This window comes from Procambarus clarkii, chromosome 34 (assembly GCF_040958095.1).
Source record: "Procambarus clarkii isolate CNS0578487 chromosome 34, FALCON_Pclarkii_2.0, whole genome shotgun sequence".
Classification (NCBI taxonomy): Eukaryota; Metazoa; Arthropoda; class Malacostraca; order Decapoda; family Cambaridae; genus Procambarus; species Procambarus clarkii.
In genome coordinates this window covers 21,442,253-21,461,902 of record NC_091183.1, presented here as the reverse complement: position 1 = coordinate 21,461,902, position 19,650 = coordinate 21,442,253, and positions in this window count along the sequence as shown.

Genomic DNA, 19,650 nt, shown 5'->3' with positions numbered 1-19,650 from the left:
TGGGTTAAAGCATACTAGTTATGCCAGCTACTGGAAGGTAGTTGTGCTTTCTGGGTTCGAGTCCCACTGGTGGGTGTTGTCCAAAGATTGTTTATCTTCACTTGTGGTTTATGCAAGTATAGGCTTATAAGCTGGACACGAGTTCTCTCACATTGACAGTGGCTTGACGAAAAATGCAGACTGACCCCTAACTCATCTGGTGCCTTCGGGAGGTAGAGATTTTTGAGATATAAATATCTCGAACTATCTACTTCTTTTGTAAGGTCTGATGGCGTAGTGGGTTAAAGCATACTAGTTATGCCAGCTACTGGAAGGTAGTTGTGCTTTCTGGGTTCGAGTCCCACTGGTGGGTGTTGTCCAAAGATTGTTTATCTTCACTTGTGGTTTATGCAAGTATAGGCTTATAAGCTGGACACGAGTTCTCTCACATTGACAGTGGCTTGACGAAAAATGCAGACTGACCCCTCACTCATCTGGTGCCTTCGGGAGGTAGAGATGTTTGAGATATATATATCTCGAACTATCTACTTCTTTTGTAAGGTCTGATGGCGTAGTGGGTTAAAGCATACTAGTTATGCCAGCTACTGGAAGGTAGTTGTGCTTTCTGGGTTCGAGTCCCACTGGTGGGTGTTGTCCAAAGATTGTTTATCTTCACTTGTGGTTTATGCAAGTATAGGCTTATAAGCTGGACACGAGTTCTCTCATATTGACAGTGGCTTGACGAAAAATGCAGACTGACCCCTCACTCATCTGGTGCCTTCGGGAGGTAGAGATGTTTGAGATATATATATCTCGAACTATCTACTTCTTTTGTAAGGTCTGATGGCGTAGTGGGTTAAAGCATACTAGTTATGCCAGCTACTGGAAGGTAGTTGTGCTTTCTGGGTTCGAGTCCCACTGGTGGGTGTTGTCCAAAGATTGTTTATCTTCACTTGTGGTTTATGCAAGTATAGGCTTATAAGCTGGACACGAGTTCTCTCACATTGACAGTGGCTTGACGAAAAATGCAGACTGACCCCTCACTCATCTGGTGCCTTCGGGAGGTAGAGATGTTTGAGATATATATATCTCGAACTATCTACTTCTTTTGTAAGGTCTGATGGCGTAGTGGGTTAAAGCATACTAGTTATGCCAGCTACTGGAAGGTAGTTGTGCTTTCTGGGTTCGAGTCCCACTGGTGGGTGTTGTCCAAAGATTGTTTATCTTCACTTGTGGTTTATGCAAGTATAGGCTTATAAGCTGGACACGAGTTCTCTCACATTGACAGTGGCTTGACGAAAAATGCAGACTGACCCCTCACTCATCTGGTGCCTTCGGGAGGTAGAGATGTTTGAGATATATATATCTCGAACTATCTACTTCTTTTGTAAGGTCTGATGGCGTAGTGGGTTAAAGCATACTAGTTATGCCAGCTACTGGAAGGTAGTTGTGCTTTCTGGGTTCGAGTCCCACTGGTGGGTGTTGTCCAAAGATTGTTTATCTTCACTTGTGGTTTATGCAAGTATAGGCTTATAAGCTGGACACGAGTTCTCTCACATTGACAGTGGCTTGACGAAAAATGCAGACTGACCCCTCACTCATCTGGTGCCTTCGGGAGGTAGAGATGTTTGAGATATATATATCTCGAACTATCTACTTCTTTTGTAAGGTCTGATGGCGTAGTGGGTTAAAGCATACTAGTTATGCCAGCTACTGGAAGGTAGTTGTGCTTTCTGGGTTCGAGTCCCACTGGTGGGTGTTGTCCAAAGATTGTTTATCTTCACTTGTGGTTTATGCAAGTATAGGCTTATAAGCTGGACACGAGTTCTCTCACATTGACAGTGGCTTGACGAAAAATGCAGACTGACCCCTCACTCATCTGGTGCCTTCGGGAGGTAGAGATGTTTGAGATATATATATCTCGAACTATCTACTTCTTTTGTAAGGTCTGATGGCGTAGTGGGTTAAAGCATACTAGTTATGCCAGCTACTGGAAGGTAGTTGTGCTTTCTGGGTTCGAGTCCCACTGGTGGGTGTTGTCCAAAGATTGTTTATCTTCACTTGTGGTTTATGCAAGTATAGGCTTATAAGCTGGACACGAGTTCTCTCACATTGACAGTGGCTTGACGAAAAATGCAGACTGACCCCTCACTCATCTGGTGCCTTCGGGAGGTAGAGATGTTTGAGATATATATATCTCGAACTATCTACTTCTTTTGTAAGGTCTGATGGCGTAGTGGGTTAAAGCATACTAGTTATGCCAGCTACTGGAAGGTAGTTGTGCTTTCTGGGTTCGAGTCCCACTGGTGGGTGTTGTCCAAAGATTGTTTATCTTCACTTGTGGTTTATGCAAGTATAGGCTTATAAGCTGGACACGAGTTCTCTCACATTGACAGTGGCTTGACGAAAAATGCAGACTGACCCCTCACTCATCTGGTGCCTTCGGGAGGTAGAGATGTTTGAGATATATATATCTCGAACTATCTACTTCTTTTGTAAGGTCTGATGGCGTAGTGGGTTAAAGCATACTAGTTATGCCAGCTACTGGAAGGTAGTTGTGCTTTCTGGGTTCGAGTCCCACTGGTGGGTGTTGTCCAAAGATTGTTTATCTTCACTTGTGGTTTATGCAAGTATAGGCTTATAAGCTGGACACGAGTTCTCTCACATTGACAGTGGCTTGACGAAAAATGCAGACTGACCCCTCACTCATCTGGTGCCTTCGGGAGGTAGAGATGTTTGAGATATATATATCTCGAACTATCTACTTCTTTTGTAAGGTCTGATGGGGTAGTGGGTTAAAGCATACTAGTTATGCCAGCTACTGGAAGGTAGTTGTGCTTTCTGGGTTCGAGTCCCACTGGTGGGTGTTGTCCAAAGATTGTTTATCTTCACTTGTGGTTTATGCAAGTATAGGCTTATAAGCTGGACACGAGTTCTCTCACATTGACAGTGGCTTGACGAAAAATGCAGACTGACCCCTAACTCATCTGGTGCCTTCGGGAGGTAGAGATGTTTGAGATATATATATCTCGAACTATCTACTTCTTTTGTAAGGTCTGATGGCGTAGTGGGTTAAAGCATACTAGTTATGCCAGCTACTGGAAGGTAGTTGTGCTTTCTGGGTTCGAGTCCCACTGGTGGGTGTTGTCCAAAGATTGTTTATCTTCACTTGTGGTTTATGCAAGTATAGGCTTATAAGCTGGACACGAGTTCTCTCACATTGACAGTGGCTTGACGAAAAATGCAGACTGACCCCTCACTCATCTGGTGCCTTCGGGAGGTAGAGATGTTTGAGATATATATATCTCGAACTATCTACTTCTTTTGTAAGGTCTGATGGCGTAGTGGGTTAAAGCATACTAGTTATGCCAGCTACTGGAAGGTAGTTGTGCTTTCTGGGTTCGAGTCCCACTGGTGGGTGTTGTCCAAAGATTGTTTATCTTCACTTGTGGTTTATGCAAGTATAGGCTTATAAGCTGGACACGAGTTCTCTCACATTGACAGTGGCTTGACGAAAAATGCAGACTGACCCCTCACTCATCTGGTGCCTTCGGGAGGTAGAGATGTTTGAGATATATATATCTCAAACTATCTACTTCTTTTGTAAGGTCTGATGGCGTAGTGGGTTAAAGCATACTAGTTATGCCAGCTACTGGAAGGTAGTTGTGCTTTCTGGGTTCGAGTCCCACTGGTGGGTGTTGTCCAAAGATTGTTTATCTTCACTTGTGGTTTATGCAAGTATAGGCTTATAAGCTGGACACGAGTTCTCTCACATTGACAGTGGCTTGAAGAAAAATGCAGACTGACCCCTCACTCATCTGGTGCCTTCGGGAGGTAGAGATGTTTGAGATATATATATCTCGAACTATCTACTTCTTTTGTAAGGTCTGATGGCGTAGTGGGTTAAAGCATACTAGTTATGCCAGCTACTGGAAGGTAGTTGTGCTTTCTGGGTTCGAGTCCCACTGGTGGGTGTTGTCCAAAGATTGTTTATCTTCACTTGTGGTTTATGCAAGTATAGGCTTATAAGCTGGACACGAGTTCTCTCACATTGACAGTGGCTTGACGAAAAATGCAGACTGACCCCTCACTCATCTGGTGCCTTCGGGAGGTAGAGATGTTTGAGATATATATATCTCGAACTATCTACTTCTTTTGTAAGGTCTGATGGCGTAGTGGGTTAAAGCATACTAGTTATGCCAGCTACTGGAAGGTAGTTGTGCTTTCTGGGTTCGAGTCCCACTGGTGGGTGTTGTCCAAAGATTGTTTATCTTCACTTGTGGTTTATGCAAGTATAGGCTTATAAGCTGGACATGAGTTCTCTCACATTGACAGTGGCTTGACGAAAAATGCAGACTGACCCCTCACTCATCTGGTGCCTTCGGGAGGTAGAGATGTTTGAGATATATATATCTCGAACTATCTACTTCTTTTGTAAGGTCTGATGGCGTAGTGGGTTAAAGCATACTAGTTATGCCAGCTACTGGAAGGTAGTTGTGCTTTCTGGGTTCGAGTCCCACTGGTGGGTGTTGTCCAAAGATTGTTTATCTTCACTTGTGGTTTATGCAAGTATAGGCTTATAAGCTGGACACGAGTTCTCTCACATTGACAGTGGCTTGACGAAAAATGCAGACTGACCCCTCACTCATCTGGTGCCTTCAGGAGGTAGAGATTTTTGAGATATAAATATCTCGAACTATCTACTTCTTTTGTAAGGTCTGATGGCGTAGTGGGTTAAAGCATATTAGTTATGCCAGCTACTGGAAGGTAGTTGTGCTTTCTGGGTTCGAGTCCCACTGGTGGGTGTTGTCCAAAGATTGTTTATCTTCACTTGTGGTTTATGCAAGTATAGGCTTATAAGCTGGACACGAGTTCTCTCACATTGACAGTGGCTTGACGAAAAATGCAGACTGACCCCTCACTCATCTGGTGCCTTCGGGAGGTAGAGATGTTTGAGATATATATATCTCGAACTATCTACTTCTTTTGTAAGGTCTGATGGCGTAGTGGGTTAAAGCATACTAGTTATGCCAGCTACTGGAAGGTAGTTGTGCTTTCTGGGTTCGAGTCCCACTGGTGGGTGTTGTCCAAAGATTGTTTATCTTCACTTGTGGTTTATGCAAGTATAGGCTTATAAGCTGGACACGAGTTCTCTCATATTGACAGTGGCTTGACGAAAAATGCAGACTGACCCCTCACTCATCTGGTGCCTTCGGGAGGTAGAGATGTTTGAGATATATATATCTCGAACTATCTACTTCTTTTGTAAGGTCTGATGGCGTAGTGGGTTAAAGCATACTAGTTATGCCAGCTACTGGAAGGTAGTTGTGCTTTCTGGGTTCGAGTCCCACTGGTGGGTGTTGTCCAAAGATTGTTTATCTTCACTTGTGGTTTATGCAAGTATAGGCTTATAAGCTGGACACGAGTTCTCTCACATTGACAGTGGCTTGACGAAAAATGCAGACTGACCCCTCACTCATCTGGTGCCTTCGGGAGGTAGAGATGTTTGAGATATATATATCTCGAACTATCTACTTCTTTTGTAAGGTCTGATGGCGTAGTGGGTTAAAGCATACTAGTTATGCCAGCTACTGGAAGGTAGTTGTGCTTTCTGGGTTCGAGTCCCACTGGTGGGTGTTGTCCAAAGATTGTTTATCTTCACTTGTGGTTTATGCAAGTATAGGCTTATAAGCTGGACACGAGTTCTCTCACATTGACAGTGGCTTGACGAAAAATGCAGACTGACCCCTCACTCATCTGGTGCCTTCGGGAGGTAGAGATGTTTGAGATATATATATCTCGAACTATCTACTTCTTTTGTAAGGTCTGATGGCGTAGTGGGTTAAAGCATACTAGTTATGCCAGCTACTGGAAGGTAGTTGTGCTTTCTGGGTTCGAGTCCCACTGGTGGGTGTTGTCCAAAGATTGTTTATCTTCACTTGTGGTTTATGCAAGTATAGGCTTATAAGCTGGACACGAGTTCTCTCATATTGACAGTGGCTTGACGAAAAATGCAGACTGACCCCTCACTCATCTGGTGCCTTCGGGAGGTAGAGATGTTTGAGATATATATATCTCGAACTATCTACTTCTTTTGTAAGGTCTGATGGCGTAGTGGGTTAAAGCATACTAGTTATGCCAGCTACTGGAAGGTAGTTGTGCTTTCTGGGTTCGAGTCCCACTGGTGGGTGTTGTCCAAAGATTGTTTATCTTCACTTGTGGTTTATGCAAGTATAGGCTTATAAGCTGGACACGAGTTCTCTCACATTGACAGTGGCTTGACGAAAAATGCAGACTGACCCCTCACTCATCTGGTGCCTTCGGGAGGTAGAGATGTTTGAGATATATATATCTCGAACTATCTACTTCTTTTGTAAGGTCTGATGGCGTAGTGGGTTAAAGCATACTAGTTATGCCAGCTACTGGAAGGTAGTTGTGCTTTCTGGGTTCGAGTCCCACTGGTGGGTGTTGTCCAAAGATTGTTTATCTTCACTTGTGGTTTATGCAAGTATAGGCTTATAAGCTGGACACGAGTTCTCTCACATTGACAGTGGCTTGACGAAAAATGCAGACTGACCCCTCACTCATCTGGTGCCTTCGGGAGGTAGAGATGTTTGAGATATATATATCTCGAACTATCTACTTCTTTTGTAAGGTCTGATGGCGTAGTGGGTTAAAGCATACTAGTTATGCCAGCTACTGGAAGGTAGTTGTGCTTTCTGGGTTCGAGTCCCACTGGTGGGTGTTGTCCAAAGATTGTTTATCTTCACTTGTGGTTTATGCAAGTATAGGCTTATAAGCTGGACACGAGTTCTCTCACATTGACAGTGGCTTGACGAAAAATGCAGACTGACCCCTCACTCATCTGGTGCCTTCGGGAGGTAGAGATGTTTGAGATATATATATCTCGAACTATCTACTTCTTTTGTAAGGTCTGATGGCGTAGTGGGTTAAAGCATACTAGTTATGCCAGCTACTGGAAGGTAGTTGTGCTTTCTGGGTTCGAGTCCCACTGGTGGGTGTTGTCCAAAGATTGTTTATCTTCACTTGTGGTTTATGCAAGTATAGGCTTATAAGCTGGACACGAGTTCTCTCACATTGACAGTGGCTTGACGAAAAATGCAGACTGACCCCTCACTCATCTGGTGCCTTCGGGAGGTAGAGATGTTTGAGATATATATATCTCGAACTATCTACTTCTTTTGTAAGGTCTGATGGCGTAGTGGGTTAAAGCATACTAGTTATGCCAGCTACTGGAAGGTAGTTGTGCTTTCTGGGTTCGAGTCCCACTGGTGGGTGTGGTCCAAAGATTGTTTATCTTCACTTGTGGTTTATGCAAGTATAGGCTTATATATATATATATATATATATATATATATATATATATATATATATATATATATATATATATATATATATATATATATATAATGTCGTACCTAGTAGCCAGAACGCACTTCTCAGCCTACTATGCAAGGCCCGATTTGCCTAATAAGCCAAGTTTTCATGAATTAATTGTTTTTCGACTACCTAACCTACCTAACCTAACCTAACCTAATCTAACTTTTTCGGCTACCTAACCTAACCTAACCTATAAAGATAGGTTAGGTTAGGTTAGGTAGGGTTGGTTAGGTTCGGTCATATATCTACGTTAATTTTAACTCCAATAAAAAAAAATTGACCTCATTCATAATGAAATTGTTAGCTTTATCATTTCACCAGAAAAAAATTAGAGAAAATATATTAATTCAGGAAAACTTGGCTTATTAGGCAAATCGGGCCTTGCATAATAGGCTGAGAAGTGAGTTCTGGCTACTAGGTACGACATATATATATATATCTATATATAAATATATGGAAGTTTGTGTCCCCCTCCCCGCTCAGCTCGATGTCGCCGTGTGGGGGCTTAGTGGGCGGCTGTCGGAGTGTGATGCTCCTTGGGACAGTCCTCTATACTTTTCTAGCCTTGTGCTCCTGCTGCCATCCTCTCCAATTCTGCTGGGCATCTTTTCTTTTTCCTTCTGTTTCGTTTTTCTCCCCCCTCTTCTCCTATCTGCTTGCCGTTTCCTGCCGACCTTTTGCTCGTTCTGGTTCTTCCCTTGGACTTCTTCTATTTTGACGCCCGGGTGCTTGAGGAGGCATACTCTTGCACCCGTAGAACTGTAGTACCCGACGTCGAGAGAGAGGGGAACCTTTTATTGTCAATCCCCCTTCCGTCACTGAACCCGATCTCGACGGACTCTCGGTTTCTTAAGGTGGCGTTTGTGGGGCGTATACTCACGACGCACCCCTAGGAGGCCCCGGCAAGATCGGCGATAGCTTCTTGTTGGGTGTCCTGCCTCTAATTGTGGCTCCATGGTGGGTGTGGGGGCACATTCGTGAATGAATTCTTCTTTTCGTAATGATGATAACCCCTGTTTCGGCTGCTTCTTGTTTACCTTCTCAGGCTCGTGGGGTGGGCGACCAAGCCCCCGAGTCGGTCCGTATTGGAAGACCGGGCTCTGTAGCCTCCGCTGCATTGGGCCCCGACCTTGCTCCTCCTTTGGCCTCTCTGACTCCTTCCCCTGGCTCCCCTCCCTCCTCTGTGGTTGGGTCGAGCCCCAAGCCCCCAGTAGTGACTACCTCGTCCCCTGGCGCGGCTCCTTCTCTAGTTGTAACTACTGCGCCTTTTAACCCCTCTCTCTCTGGGGGTTCTCACCGCCGTCCTCGTCACGGCCGCCCTCGCTCGATTCCTTCCAGTTCTGCTACCTATCAAGCCTTGTTTGGTCCCGCTTCGTGGGCCAAATATTTTGATCTCCTCCCTCTTGATTCTGCGCCTCCTGACGATTTCTCCCTTCATCGACATCTCATTGATTCCGTGGATGCCTCCATTACTTTCAACCCCACTCGTCTCGGTACACGTGTCGTTGCTGCTCCTTCTCAGGATGCTGCTTCCCGCTTGGCTGCCTCATCCTGCCTTGGCGAGACCCCTGTTCGGGTCTCGAAGAACGCTCAGTTGAATGCCAGTGTTGGCACTATTTTGCTCCCGCCCTATGTTGCGACCGGTGTTCGGGACCTGCGCGACTGCCACGACGATATTCGACATATCCTTGCTGCCCAGGGCCATTCTATTCTCCAGGTGGACTCGTTTACTCGTCCCCCTCGTGGTAGTCGCCGTCAACCCCTCCGGGTTGTGAAGATTACCTTTGATGGTAGGTCCCTTCCACCCTCTGTCATTCTTGCTGGTGCCAGGTGCTCTGTCCAGGAGTACATTCCTTCTCCTCGGCTCTGCAACAAGTGCTGGAGGTTTGGGCATGGTGCCCTCCGCTGTTCCGGGACTGTCTCTCTCTGTCCTTTGTGTGGTGGCGAAGGTCACTCTAAGTCGGAGTGCACTTCTCCCCAGGCTCGTTGCCTCAACTGCGGTGAGGCCCATCCTGCCTTCTCCCGTGCGTGTGTCCATTACAAGCTTGAGGCAGACGTCCTCAACTTGAAGCACTGGGAGCGTTTATCTTTTCCTGAGGCGAGACGCCAGGTTCGCCGGCTCCCGCCTTATGCTAATATCTCTTATGCTCGCGTGTTGCGCTCTTCCTCTCCTCGTCCTTCCCGCCTTCCTCAGACTCACAACCGTTTCCGGGCCTTGGACCCTGATGCGCCCACTGCCCCCTCCTCTGTTCCTTTGGGTTCTCTCCCGAAGGATCCTCCTCCTGGTCCTCTGTCTGGGGTTCCCCTTCCTTCTACCCGGTCTGTCGTGTCTCCTGTGTCTTCTTCCTCGTCTCCCTCCGTTCCTCCTTCCCATCCTTCCCCTCCATCTCTTGACTCTCCCCGCTGCCTGTCGGTGCGGGCTGATGTCCATCGGTCTCCAAACGGCCGTCATGTGTGCTCTCGTTCAGCTTCTCCTGTTGAGACGCTAGAATCCGTTGCCCAGTACGTGGTTGCTGGAACACCTTTTTTTTTTACGTCAGAAGCGTAAACCTGGCTCCTCTCCTTCCTCCTCCCTGGCGGGTAAGAAGGTTTCGCTTTCTTCTTCGGCCCCTACTTCTGCCTCTCTCGCTCCTTCCCCTCCCATTTCGGTGGTTGCGCCCCCTGTTCCTGCTATGGAGGTTTCTTTAGCCCCCGCTTCCCTCTCAGTTGCTGCCCTTGCTGAGGTACGCTCCCCTCTTTCTAGCCCTCCTCTTCCTGCTGCTGTCCTTGCCTGCTCCTCTCCGTTGTCTCCTCCTCTTCCTCCTCCGGACCCCGCCCGCCCACCTCTGATCTGTTCTCCCGTTTCCTTCCCTCCGTCTTTGCTCAGTTTACCCATGCCCCCTAACCCTGACTTTGCTGACCCTGATCCCGACCCTGATATTCTTTAACGTGCTCTGTTGCTCTTTCGCCTTTGTTTCTTCCTTGTTCTCTGTTTTTGTCCTTTCTCTTCTCGTCGTTGTCCATTCTTCAATGGAACGTTCGAGGTTATTACGCTAATTTCCTCGAACTCCAACTTCTGATTTCGTGGTTTTCGCCCCTTTGTGTCTGTCTCCAGGAGCCGATGCTTGGTGCTCGTCCTGGTCGTTTTCGTGGCTATTCCTTTCTCTCGCCCCCCCCCTGTTGCTGGGGCTTCTAATTCTTCTGCTCTTTTGATTCGTGCTGATGTTCCCTTTGTTCCTTTACTTTTTCCTTCACCTCTCCATTGTTCTGCTGCTCGTGTCTTTGTGGGGAAATGGTACACTGTTTGTTCCATTTATCTCCCCCCGAGTGTCCCGCTTTCTCTTCCTGATTTGAAACACCTCCTAGACTCCTTGTTGGAGCCTGTGCTCCTGCTGGGTGACTTCAATTGTCGTCATTCTCTTTGGGGTGACGTTCTGACGAATACCCGAGGTCGCCTTCTTGAGCCGTTTCTCCTCTCTTCTTCCCTGTCTCTTCTGAATTCTGGTGAGCCCACTCATTTGGACTCTCGGACTCGCACCCTTTCTTGTCTTGATCTTTCTCTCTGCTCTTCTTCTCTTTACTTAGATTTCACGTGGCAGGTTCTTGATGACCTCCATGGAAGTGATCATTTCCCCATCCTTGTTTCCTTTTTCTCTTTTCGCCCTTCCCTCTCTTTCCCTAGGTGGCAGTTTGCTAAGGCGGACTGGACCCTATTTTCCTTCAGTGCTACTCTCTCAGACGTCTCCCTTCTGCCTCTCTCTCGCGCTCTCCTCCTTTTTCATGACACTGTCTTCAACGCTGCCCTCCGCTCTATCCCTCGCTCTTCCTCCCGGGGTCCACGGAAGTGCGTTCCCTGGTGGAATGCGGACTATGCTCGGGCTGTCTGCTGTAAGCGTGCAGCCTGGAAGAGGCACCGCCGTAGGCAAACGACCGATTCTTTTCTTTTCTTTCAGAAAGCGAGTGCGGTGGCCCGTAGGGCCATCCGTACGGCTAAACGTGAATGTTGGGCATCTTATGTCTCAACAATTATGTCCGAAACCCCTCTGGCCCAGATCTGGAAGCGTATCCGCAAGATAGCGGGTAAGTTCGCTCCCGATGTTTCACCGGTCCTTCACCTCCATGATACTCTTGTGGCGGACCCGTTGCAGGTCGCTTTCGAACTGGGTTCCCACTTTTCTTCTGTCAGCTCTCGTCTTCATCTTCCCCAATCTTTCCTTCTTCGTAAACCTGTCCTTGAGTCTCGTCCTTTAGATTTCTGCACTCATCTTCAGCTTCCCTATAATGATCCCTTCTCTCTCTCTGAACTTCGTTCTGCCCTGGCCCTCTGCGGTTCTACGGTGGCGGGCTCCGATGGTATTCATTATGAGATGCTTCGCCATCTCCCTCCGAGCACGTCTCAGTATTTACTGAGTCTGTATAATCGGATCTGGGAGTCGTCGTCAGTCCCTGAGGACTGGCTCGATGCCGTTGTCCTCCCTGTTCGCAAACCGGGGTCTCTGGGTACTTCCCCTAAAGACTTTCGCTCTATTGCTCTCACAAGTTGTGTCTGCAAACTCTTTGAACGAATGGTTAACGTTCGTCTGATGTGGTACCTGGAACACCATCACCTCCTCTCCCCTTCTCAATTTGGTTTCCGCAAGTGCCGCAGCACGACAGATGTCCTGGTGAACTTGGAGGTCTATATTCGTCCTTTTGCCTTTGTTGCGAAGACCTCCGTTGTTGTCGTCCTTTTTGACCTGGAAAAGGCTTACGACACCACTTGGCGTTATCATATCCTATCTCAACTTCATTCTTTTGGCATTCGTGGTCATCTCCCTCTCTTTCTCCGCAGCTTCCTCTCTCGTCGTTCCTTTCGGGTGCGCCTTGGTACCGCTCTCTCTCCCTCTTTTCAGCAATACGAAGGTGTGCCCCAGGGTAGTGTTCTGAGCACTACTCTTTTTCTGGTTGCCCTCAATGGTCTTCTTTCCTCTCTTCCTTCTGGTGTCTTCTTCGCTCTCTATGTCGATGATCTTACCCTTTGTTGTCAGGGTGATGATTCGCCTCTCCTTCAACGCCGGCTTCAACTTGCAATTGATGCCGTTTCGTCTTGGGCCACAGATCATGGCTTCAAGTTCTCTACTTCTAAGACTTGTGCCATGACTTTTACGCGGAAACGGGTTGTTCTTCGTCCCTCTTTGTCCCTTTATGGTCATCCCCTTGAATACAAAGATTCCGCGAAGCTTTTGGGGTTATTCCTTGACACTCGTTTGTCTTGGTCTCCCCATATCTCTTACCTCCGTGTTGAGTGCTCTAAGGCCCTTACCCTCCTTCGGGTCTTGTCCCATACTTCTTGGGGGGCAGATAGGCGCACTCTCCTTGCTTTACATTCCTCTCTCGTCCTGTCTAAGCTCGATTATGGTTGCCCTGCTTACTCGTCTGCTTCTCCTTCTACTCTTCGCCGTCTTGATGCTTTGCATTATACTGGGTTGCGCCTCAGTTCTGGTGCCTTTCGTTCGACTCCCATCCTTAGCTTATATGTTGACACTGGCTTCCTGTCTCTCCAGGACCGCCGTGATCGCTACTGTCTTCGCTATCTTGCGCGGTCCTTGCAACATCCTTCCTCTCGCCTCTGTCGTGCTTTAACTTTTACCCCTCCTGCGGTTCCTGTTCCTCTTCACCACCTCCCTCTTTCTGTCCGGTTATCTCGCCTACAGGATTCTCTTTCCGTTCGTATTTCTGATGTTTCTCCTCGTGTTGTTCCTTCTTTGCCCCCGTGGAGGGTCCCTCTTCCGCGGTTTTGTACATCCTTGACCCGTATCACTAAAGCTTTTACCCCTCCTACGGTTCTAAAACGCCTTTTCCTCGAGCACTTTTCTTCTCACTCCCGCTCCGTTTCTGTCTTCACCGATGGGTCTAAGTCAGCGGACGGTGTTGGCTACTCTGTTGTTTTTCCTGATCGCACTTATATGTGTCGCTTGCCTCCGGAGACTAGCATCTTTACAGCTGAACTTTATGCTATTCTCTCTGCTCTTCGTCTTCTGCTTTCTCGTTGTCAGTCTTCCTTTGTAGTTGTTGTTGACTCTCGTAGTGCCCTCATGGCTCTCGGGTTCTTTAATCTGGTTCATCCAGTAGTTGTCGAGATCCAGCATTGGCTGTTTCTCGTTCACAGTAAACTTAAGTCGGTTGAGTTTTGTTGGGTTCCCAGCCATATTGGTGTGTCTTTAAATGAGCGTGCGGATGCTGCCACCAAGGAAGCTGTCCACTCTTGTCCCATCTCTCGTAAAGGCATTCCGTATTCCGACTTTTACCCGGTTATCCATTCCTCAGTCCTTACCCGTTGGCAGGCTTCTTGGTTGTCTGTTACTGGTAACAAGCTACGTACTCTTAAATGTTGTGTTTCCTCGTGGCCGTCCTCCTTCCACTGTAACCGGCGGTGGGAAACAGCTCTGGCGAGGTTGCGTATTGGCCATACTCGCTTAACCCATGGTCACTTGATGGAGCGCCGCCCTGCTCCTTATTGTCCTAGTTGCATTGTCCCTCTTACGGTCGTGCATGTCCTTCTTGAATGTCCTGACTTCCAGGACGAGCGTGTGTCTTGCTTTCCGACCACCCCTCGTGGTCACCTGTCCCTCGATAGAATTCTTGGTGACTCGGATACTTTTGATATCGTTCGCCTTATGCGTTTTTGTTCTCGTATTGGCCTCCTTGGTGATATTTAGCGCCCTCTGATTATTTTGCGTATTTGATGGTGCTACATAGCCTTCCCGGTTTGGTGCCTTCTTTTGATAATTACTTACTTACTTACTTTCTTTCTTCCTCTTTCTTTCTCTTTCTTTCTTTCTCTCTTTCTTTCTCTTTCTTTTTCTTTCTTTCTCCCTTTCTCTTTTTTTCTCTTTTTCTTTCCTCCTCTTTCATTCTTTTTTTCTTTTTATCTCCCTTTTTTCTTTCTTTCTTTTTCTTTCTTTCTTTCTCTTTCTTTCTTTCCTTCCTTCTTTCTTTCTTTCTTTCTTTCTCCTTATTTTCTTTCTTTCCTTCTCTTTCTTTCTCTTTCTTTTACTCTTTCTTTCTCTCTCTCTCTCTCTCTCTCTCTCTCTCTCTCTCTCTCTCTCTCTCTCTCTCTCTCTCTCTCTCTCTCTCTCTCTCTCTCTCTCTCTCTAATATTTCATTTGATTTAAAAATATCTTGGAGATTTTTACTTAATCTAAGTTATATTGCATGGTGCTAATATGAATATTATACATGTTTGTGTTTACATTCAGTTGTAGATATTTATTTATAGTTAATTAGACCTTGACTTTATGATTTTACTTTACAGTTTTCATAAATGATTTATAGGTTTTTATTTTTAGTCGTAGAAAAACTAATGTTATGTATACTCAGGAAATTTTGCTTGTTTTTGTTTTAAGTAACAATAACTGTTTGTAACGTACGTCAGACTGATCTCAGACTGTCTCAGCAGCTCTCTCTCTCTCTCTCTCTCTCTCTCTCTCTCTCTCTCTCTCTCTCTGTCTCTCTCCTTCTTTATCTCCTTGTTTCTTTCTCTTTTTTTCCTCTTTCTTTCTTTCTCTTTCTCTCTTGCTCTATTTCTCTTTCATTCTTTCTTTCTTTCTTTCTTTCTTTCTTTCTTTCTTTCTTTCTTTCTTTCTTTCTTTAATACCTTTAATACCTTTAATATGCATGTGATAAAAATACCTTTTTATAACATGCATCTGTATTACATATAGTAGATTTATGAGCTACGAGGAGAGACTACGGGAATTAAATCTGACTTCTTTGGAAGACAGAAGAGTTAGGAGGGACATGATCACCACATTCAAGATTCTCAAGGGAATCGACAGGGTTGATAAAGACAGGCTATTTAACACAAGGGGCACACGCACTAGGGGACACAGGTGGAAACTGAGTGCCCAAATGGGCCACAGAGCTATTAGAAAGAACATTTTTAGTGTCAGAGTGGTTGACAAATGGAATGCATTAGGAAGTGATGTGGTGGAGGCTGACTCCATACACAGTTTCAAGTGTAGATATGACAGAGCCCAGTAGGATCAAGAACCTGTACACCTGTTGATTGACGTTTGAGAGGCGGGACCAAAGAGCCAGAGCTCAACCCCCGCAAGCACAACTAGGTGAGTACACACACACACACAACTCGAATAGGGACAGGGACAGGGACAGGGAACACGTGCAGGACCGTGCTCCTCAATTAAGTAGTCATTTCTCTGGACATCACAGTGATATGGATGAAAGGCAGGGTGTAGTAGTGACAGTACAAAGTGTAGCACAACGCAATTTACGTGCAGTGTAGGTTTTTGCGAAGTGAACAACCAGAATAGGAGTACGACATCTGTACCACGAGGGAGGAAACTTGGAGCCTGGCAGCGGTGTGGTCAACAACAACAACTTCGGCTGCTACAGATGCTTCATACTCACCTAGTGTGCTCCGGTGGTTTAGGTGGCCAGTAAGAGCCTCAAATATCAATTAACGATGTATAGTGTTTTTAGTATAACAAGTAGTCTTGGATATTAGCTAAAGAACGTAAAGAATCTTGAAAAATTCGGTTCACGTGGGTACTAGTTTTTCACACTAAAGTGTCACAAAATCACACGGTCAATCCCCACCAACCCCCCACCACACACACACACACACACACACACACACACACACACACACACACACACACACACACACACACACACACACACACACACACACACATACACACATACACACACACACACTTGGTTCTATCCCAAGTTCTTTCCCAAGAGGGAGACAAGAGGAGCTCCAGTATATTTCAATAATCCTAAGTATTGTAGTACAGGAAGGATGATAGTGAGTGGTGTCCCAGTGAACATAAAGGTATAGTGCTTCTGAAAAATAGGTGAGATAACAGGAATGTGCCAAGGGAAGTGAAAAATTGGATGAGAAAAAGTTACCCCTAGTGTTTCCAGTGCAGAGAACAACATTCAAGATGGCCGTCTGCAAGAGGAAATACAAAACAGAGCTTGATTTTCTGGATTCAGTGAAGAAAGCATTGAGATAACCAGTCTATACAACAAGGTGGTAAAATTAGATACTATTGTGACCTCTCATTTAGAAATAATTAGTAAATTGAAAGAAAGTAATGACCATTTAAATAGCAAAGTTGTATGTCTTGAGGGTGTAGTGAAAGACTTGCGCAAGGATAAGATTCAATTGGAAACAAATTGCAAAGCCATGGAAGAAGAAAATAGACTCTTAAAAATAGCTTTGGAAGAAGTTAAAGTATATTTAAACATAAATGACTACAATAGGTTAGGTAAGGAATTTCAACAGGAGAAACAGCTTTTGTCAGCACAGATGGAGGAAGTTGCACAGGGAATAGAACAGTGCAAGAAAGATATGCAACTCACTTATGCACAAGTAGCCAAGGAGAAGGAAAAAATAGAAGAAGCAGTAAAGGAAGTCAAACACTGCAGCAACCAAGATAAAACAAACTTTAGGCTAGAAGTGAGGAAATAATTGGCATCTAACCCGAAGTTGGTGCAAAACACAGTTGACGGAGAAAGTCCCTGATCATTTTTGGCTGCAAAGAAAAGGAGATAACATCTAGGTCAGAAAGAGCTGTAGAAGAAGCCAAAGTAGTAGATAAAATTGTTGGCCTCGTGGAAGGTCTTACAACCATAGAGAATGTGTGCGACTACAGGAGAATAGGTAGATATGTAAAAGGGAAAGATCGACCTTTGAGGATCACCCTAAATGGTGACAAACAGATGGGAGAAGTACTAAGGAATGCTAGAAAATTACAAAGTGATGAGGATGGGAAAGGGTGGTCGTTAAGACGAGATCTTTCAAAAGAAGATAGAGAGAAGCTGAAACTGAACCTCGCCGAGGCAAAACTTTTAAATGAGAGCAAGAATGAAGAAGAAATCAATTCTTTTTTCTACAAAGTGATAGGGGTAGGCAGGCCAGTAAAATGGTACATAAAGGCAAACCAACAAAATCATTAGAGAAAGGAGGAGTGAAAAATAAGGAGAGGGGGAACAAGTTCCTCAAGATTGCATACACCAACTTATATGGAGTAAGATCAAATATACTGGAGTTAAGTGATACAATACAGCTGCAGACACTAGATATTGTTGCACTCACGGAGACAAAACTTGAAGATGCTATTTTAAATGAGGTCATATTCCCAAGGGGCTACTCAATTTGGAGACGGGACAGAAAAATCAGGAAAGGCGGTGGCGTTGCTGTGCTGGTGAAAGGACACCTAAAGGTGAACGAAATAGTGACTGCCAATCCACAAGAAGTTGACATAATAGCACTAGAGATCTGCCATGAGGATGATAAACTAATGATCATAAATGCATATAGTCCACCGCTAAGCAGCACATGGTCAAAGGAGGAACTAGATAGTAAACGAGGTCTTATAACATTAATGAGAGAGATCATAGCGAGAGCGGATAACGATAGTTCACGACTGTTGATAGTTAGCGACTTCAACTTGAAATCCATAGACTGGGAAGCATGTGAAGCTAAAACAGAAGATTTCTGGACCTGTAAATTTGTAGACATAAACCTGGAAACATTCTTTTATCAACATGTTAAACAAGCTACGAGGATGAGGGAAGGGGACGTTCCCTCCATGCTAGATTTGATATTTACCAGGAAGGAGGAAGAAATATTTGACATTCAGTACCTTCCTCCCTTGGGTAAAAGTGACCATGTCTTTTTGGGAATAAAGTATGCAATGCGTTATAATCTGGAAGAAAATATGACAGTCGATGCAATTGAAAAACCTGACTTTAGGAGAGGACATTATTGCAACCTTAGAAATTTTTTTAGTGAGTATAATTGGACAGAGTTGTTGCTAGGCAAGGAAGTGAATGAGATGTATGTCAGGTTTTGTGAAATATATGATAAAGGAACAAAAAAATTTATACCAAAACAGAGAAGCAGAACTAGGAAACAGGATTGGTTCAACAGAAAGTGCGAGAGGGCCAGAGACCAAAAGGCACAAAAATGGAATCAATACAGGAAGAGGCCGAACCCCCAAACATACCAGCGATACAAAGATGCGAGAAACAACTACACGGCAGTGAGGAGAGAGGCAGAAAGAAATTTTGAAAAAGGGATTGCAGACAAATTTAAAACAGAACCAGGTCTATTTTATAAATTCATAAACAACAAATTGCAGATAAAGGATAATATTCAGAGGTTGAAAATGGGAAATAGATTCACGGAAAATGAAAAAGAAATGTGTGAAACATTAAACGAAAAGTTCCAAAGTGTGTTTGTACAAAATGAAATCTTCAGGGAACCAGATACAATAAGAATTCCAGAGAACAACATAGAGTACATAGAGGTGTCTAGAGACGAAGTTGAAAAAATGCTCAAGGAGCTAAATAAGAACAAAGCAGTTGGTCCAGATGGAGTTTCACCATGGGTTCTGAGAGAATGTGCACCTGAGCTCAGCATTCCTCTTCAACTGATTTTTCAGGCATCCCTGTTTACACAGGGATGTGTTTTGTACAACATGGACAAAAACTGACTGGTAAAGGTGGTGTTTGCCAATGAGATCACGAAGGAGGATATTCTAGAAAGGAAGAGTCATCTGCAGTATGTGGAGGAATAAAAAATAGTATTCCTCCAGAGGGACAGGATGAAGGAGGAGAGAGCCAGGGCAGCAGAGGCAAGGAGGAAGCGCAGGGAGAGAGGAGTAAACTAGGAAATCACAGCCCCCAACACAACAGTCCCAGAGACAAGAGGGGAACCTACAACCAGCATGCCAACAACAGCAGAGGGGAGGGCAAATTCACCACCCTCCTCTCATCTGCATAAAAATTTTCCCTTCACCTCACCGTACCTGCCTCCACTCAAATGTTCCCCCCTCCTCAACCCACACTGCTTTCCGACCCTGCCCCAACTCAAATGTTCACCTCCCTCCCTCCTCTCCCCACCGCATTCTGATCCTTTTACCCCTCCCCCATTCCAACCATGTCCCCCCTTCCCCCTTTCACCTACTGTCTCCCCTCCCCCTTCATCCAATACCCTCCATATCCCACCTCACCCCGTATCCTCCATGTCCCCCCTGACCTCCTTACCCCATTCCCCATCTGTTCCTCCTTCACTTGAACCCCCACCCCCCCCACCCCCCACCCCACAATCCTCTGAGACCCTGCAAACCACCTCACAGATGTTTACACACAGGGCTGCTTCCTCCACCAGCAGAACGCTCACCAAGAAGAGGACAAGGAAATGAACAGAAGAAAGTGAGCTTTAAGGCAATGTACACTAACATAAATGGGATTACATATAAATCAAGTGAACTC